Source organism: Nicotiana tabacum, chromosome 19 (assembly GCF_000715075.1).
Source record: "Nicotiana tabacum cultivar K326 chromosome 19, ASM71507v2, whole genome shotgun sequence".
In the NCBI taxonomy this organism is placed as follows: Eukaryota; Viridiplantae; Streptophyta; class Magnoliopsida; order Solanales; family Solanaceae; genus Nicotiana; species Nicotiana tabacum.
This window is the reverse complement of record NC_134098.1, coordinates 148,926,009-148,932,007: the sequence shown is the minus strand read 5'-3', so window position 1 is coordinate 148,932,007 and position 5,999 is coordinate 148,926,009.

Here is a 5,999-nt window from a genome sequence, read left to right as displayed (position 1 = left end):
ATACAATCTCTGATTTGTGTATATCAAATGAGGAAGAGTTTTCGTTCCTTTGCGCCAAAATATCAAATCTTTTGGCGGTAAAGTAAAATATGCAAGTTAGACTATATAATGATCTTCGCTGGTATTCATCTCGGACAAAATATAGTATTCAGTTTAGACGGTGTAATGATCATAGCCTCGAACAAAGTAAAGTGTTCAGCTTAGATGGTTGTCTTTGTATTAGACAAAATATGGTCTTTAGCTTAGACGGTGTAATGGTCTTAGCCTCAGACAAAATAAATTCTTCAGGTTAGATGATTATTTTTGCATTGGACAAAATAAGATCTTTGGCTTAAACGGTGTAATGGTTTTCCTCGAACAAAAGTAAGATCTTTGGTCTAGACGGTGTAATGGTCTTTGCATCAGACAAAGTAAATCCTTCAGCTCAGATGATGTAAGCGTCTTCACTTCAGACCAAATAAAATCTTTGGCTCAGATGTTGTAATGATCTTTGCCTCAGATAAAGTAAAGTCAAATATTCTAACAAAATAAAGTCTTCAGCTCAGACGGTGTGATGATCTTTGCTTCAGACAAAATAAAGTCTTTAGCTTATATGGTGTAATGATCTTCATCTTAGACAAAGTAAAGTTAAATCTTTAGACAAAGTAAAGTCTTCACCTTAGGCGTTGCAGTAGCCTTCACCTCTAACAAAATAAAATCTTCAGCTTAGGCGGTGTGATAGCATTCGCTTTGGTCAAAATAAAGACTTCGGCTTATACGGTGTAATGGTCTTTGCTTAGGATAAAGTAAAGTTTTTGGCTTCAGGTTATAATGGTTTTTGCCTCGTACAAATTAAAATTTTTCGCATAGATAGTGTAATGATCTTCTTCGAACAACATAAAGTCTTCTCATTGGCCGAAGTAAAGTCTTGGCTTCGAAAGGAATAAAGAAAAATCATGCTGGAACTGAGTAAGAAAAGTCTTATGTCCGGACGAAGTAAACTCTTGGTACCACTTTAAAAACTGATATCTTTACCATAATCGACTCCTTTTGAGCCTTAAAAAAAAGAAGGAAAAGCAGAAGTACGTACAAGAAAAGTAAAGAATTTACCTGGCAACCACAAATAAGTTTTTTGCGACTTCTTTATTTCATGGGATTCTTTGGAGGTCTGGTATGCGGTGATATTCATATATTCCTATATCTCAAAAGGTTGCGCTGAAGTGATGACATAAACCAGAAATGATGTGAATAGAGAATAAAAGTCAAAATTTACGGAGAAAAGGAAATAAAATATACTAGCCATGATACTAGCTAGTTGCAGGAAAAGAAAGAGAAAAAGAATATTCTTGACAGAAGAAAATTAATAAAGTATGTGAATTGCTATATATAAAAGAATGCCTGACGAAAAAAAATGGCAGCTTTGGATTATATTTCCACTATGCATTACGCTGAAGTAAATTAGCCTTGTGACCTTTGAAGATGTCACAGTTATGGGGCTTTAGCAAATACATGGTTACATATAAAATAAAACTGGCGAACCAGCAAATTCTTTATGACAAAGAGAGTACCATGTAATGATCAGTCGAAATCACCTGGGAGAAGCCTGCTGTTGAATCTGCTTTGGTCATTAATCGAGGACGCAAGAATACAATTGTGTCTCAAGGCTAGAGTGCAACTATGAGGTTTCGTGTATGGAATTAATGAATTCTAGAAACACTAAACAAGTCTGTTTCTTTAAAATGGGGATATGAATTTACGTAGGAGTGGTGCTTGAATCCGGAGGACCACGGGTTCACCTGAACCACGATTTACAGCGTGGATCCGCCCCTGTGCAGAATAAAAAAGATAATCTTGAAGCCACATATTGCCGCATATGGAATCTGTAATGTGTATCAAAGATCTTAATCAATTAGAAAATACTTTTTTATTCCATGTAGTGGAATGACCAAGTGATATCACGTGCATGGCACTTAAATCTCTATTTAAATGGGTATAATTACAAGTTTACTCATTGTTTGATCCTTTTTTCAGTGGTCATATAATCTAATCAGGGTTCAATTAATTCAATTAGACTTTTATTTTGACCCAAGGGACGAAGGAGTTGGGCATGACCATAGCTGGTAATTTGCTTTTCGCCGGCAAAGGAAGCATCAAACGCGATTACATTACATGAGATTATGGCCCTTCATTGGTACTTCAAGTCTTATCTCTAAGTGCAATACATTTACACCTCGACAAATCTTGAAGTAGGGGCATTTGTAAGCACATGAATTTTGTGGAACTAAAATTCATATTAATTTGGATAAATTCCTAAATTCAATAAATGTCAAGCTCAAATTAATATTAACTAGTAAATTTGTCCGCGCTTCGCGCAATCATATTGAATTTACTAACAAATCTTTTTCTAATATTTGAACATTAAAAAATATTGTCAGCTCAAACAAAAGGGAAAGAAAAATGATGGCCTCACAAAAAACCTTCATTAAAATTCCCAGGAGAACTTACTCTGAAGTGAGAGCAAATGCATTAGCAATCATGCTTGAACATGAACATAAAATTTAAAAGAACATCAAATCAAAGTTACAAAAAATCTATAGCTGGAGCAAATACTGACTTCCTTAAGCTCTTGTGATTTGTTCTACTTTTATTTAATTGTGTGTTCATATAATCATGAAATAACCTCATTTAACTTAATCTCTTAACAGGTACCAATGTCTGGTCAATCATTAATTCCTAGAACAACCATAGGCACAGGTGCAACAATTTTCAACACTAAATGCAATTTACATTAGTCACACATATTCCACCAAGAAACAATAACTATAAAGTCTACAAATATAATGAATATTATTTATTTGCAGCGCATATAAAATAATATTACTTAACAGCACCCGGAGAAGGCAAAAAAGATGTCACTTAGGTGAGGAGCTTTCAAGCTCTTTTCAAGATAAAATCCGATGAGACTTTTCGGCTTCCTTATGCAAGGGAATTAGTGTTGTGTTTTTATTAATGAGTTTTGAGTTTTTAAATATAAGTCGAATGAAAAGAATGAAGGAAAAATGACAAAAAAAAAAAAAAAATATTATCAAAAAAATTTGTTCGCAGAAAGCAAAAAAGGAAAAGGAAATTAAACAATTTGGTATTAAGGAGACCTCTAGAGATGTTAATTGAAAAAGTAAAGTCAGACTTTTTGCCTGCACATATTTTGCCAGGTGCAATCTTTAAAATAATATTATCTTTTTTTGTCATAAATAAATAAAATATGTCTAAACGGAAACTTATTTCATACACAATTCAGTTCTCTTTTAATATATGATTATTTATGAGACCCACCTTTTTTGTCCTAAAGATTTAGTTTTTCCAAAATGTTATTTTTACTCGCACTTTTGACTCAAACAAGTTTAAATGCAATTACATTTCAACTCTTAAATTATCTGTAAATATATACAGCGCAAACATATGTTCCAACTTCCAATTATGAATATTATAGAAAGCCTTCATTTTGTTTAAATTTGATGAACCTTAGATATCCAAATTCACCACAAAATCATACTGGTCAAAATTGTATTGAGACCTCCCTCCTTACATTTTTGAAGAATTAACCCAAATAACCATTCATCCAATTGCTTAAACTAAAAATAGTCGTCGGATGTATAATATATCCATAATTTATGTATTATATGTATATAATTATGTATATTGAATGTATAATCTATGTATATGCTAGAAAAAAGTAAACAATAAATATGACTGTCTATTTGTATAAAGATCCCTACCTTTTTAATCAAAATGACCCACATACAAAGCAAAACAATTTGAAAGCACAAAATATTAATAAAGTAATAATCTCAAAAAGAAAAAATAAAAATGAACATTTAGAACAATTAATGTGATATGATGGTAACAACATATTTTCAAACTTAAAATAAAAATAAAGAACATATGTTCCAAAAAGATTCAGCCAAAAAGATTTGTAAATTTCCAAAAAGATTCAGCCATAAAGAACGACAGTAAATCTTGAAAAATCATTGGTATTTGTAAATTTAATAATTTCTCTTGGTTTAATTTCAACTTGGGTTTAGAGGGTTAGGTTGAGAGTTTAAGAGTAAATGGATAAGGATAAGAGATGAAGAGGAGGAATGATCTAACGTGAGATTCAATGAGTTTTATCCTCTTTTAATTGACATGACATGAAATATTAATCTTGGAAAGGGAAAATAACCAAAATACTTAATGATGTTCTACATTTTAAAAGGAAGTAAATGAAAAAAAGATAGGAAAAAGTAAAATAAAAATTATTTGATATAAAAAAAGAATAGAACTGAATGAAAACGAACCCTGATGGTAAATTGGTTACAGAATAGTTAGAAGTTAGAACAATATCATTATATATACGTATGTATAATGGTTACTAAATATTTTCAGCATGACTAACCCTATATCTGCTTCATCCTATACGAAATGAAGAAACATTAAAAATGTCTTCTTCTCTATCTGCTAATAGCCAGATTTCGTAGCATTCAATCAGTTCCTGCAATCTATTTCGTATTTAATGCTGATCACTCCAAAATGCCTAGTATTAGATAAGTTCTTCAGTGGTAAGGTTCATATCAATTACCATGTTAGAAGTAATTTGCAATGAAGAGTTCACAGTTCCAACTAATAATTGACCAACCAGATTAAACATCAATAAAACATGAGAGAGAATTGATTAATCTCAAAACCAAAATGAAGGAATTTACGTTGGACAATTGGGAGAAAGAAACGAAGAGAGGGAGAAATTTACCTCTAGCAAGTGAGAGAAAGAAGAAGAAGAAGAAGAAGAAGAAGAGAAGCAACATTACCAAAAAAATTAACGATGGGCCTATTATACGCCGTGGAAAGAAGGATGGGAAAAGATAGAGGCATGCATAATTAAGATGACTATTCAAATTTCAGTGTCTTTTCAATTATGGGGGCTTTTAAAAGTGACGTTCCAAATTATTAATTGAGCACTAAATAAAGGAAAAGGGAAAAATTTAAGAAAAAAAATAAATAGTAATCCTAGTTTCTAAGAGGTGCCACATCATCTTCTTTTGTCCCTCTTTTATATATATGTATATAGATTATTTAAGTCCGACATGGATTTAAATTAAAATTCAATTTTATTTGGGCCAATTCATTTAGTTGGACTCCAAAAGACAAGCCCATTTTACTAGCCCAAAGTCCAAATGGCTAGTAGCCCATCTTAAAGCCAAGGTTCATACCACATGTCAAGTGACGTGGTAATCCAAGTCAAAAGAACGAGCCAATAAAATCATGCCACTTGTCAAATGATGTGGCAATCCAAACCAAATAAATGAGCCAATTAAGTCATGCCATATGCCAAGAAATTAAGGGTGGCATACCAAGTCAAATCAATAACCAATAGAGGTTGTGTCAAGTGTCTATATAGTATTGGTCAGTTCAAACGGACCAATAAAATCACAGAGCCACACCACTCCCTACAACTATAAATAGAGGTCTTCATAAAGTTAGAAGACACCAGAAGTTAGAAGACACCAGAAGTGATAACAAGAAGAAAGCAGAAAGCTCGTGGATCAAACACCGCAAAATTCTCTACAAGCTACAAGTTCAAGCACTCAAGCTACAAGTTCAAGTTCAAATTCAAGATCAAGAACGAAGCCAAATCAAATACCAAGGCGTTCAAGATCAAATTACTTGTTTGTGATCAAGTTCAAGTTAAGGAGATTAAAGACCAAGCTTTACAAGCCCTTGAATCAAATCAAAGTCAAGCTCATTAAGATACTTTACATTCTTGAAGAATCAGGGGAATACCATAAAGATTGTAACACTCATTTTTTATTGAAATCAAATACTACATTTGTTACGCAATTTTCTAGTCTTAATTATGAACTTGATTTTGATTTTGATTCAAGGGCGTGTAAAGCTTGGTCTTGAATCTCCTTCTTGAACTTGGATTTGGATTTGATCACTAACAAGTAATTTGATCTCGAACGCCTTGGTATTTGATTTGCCTT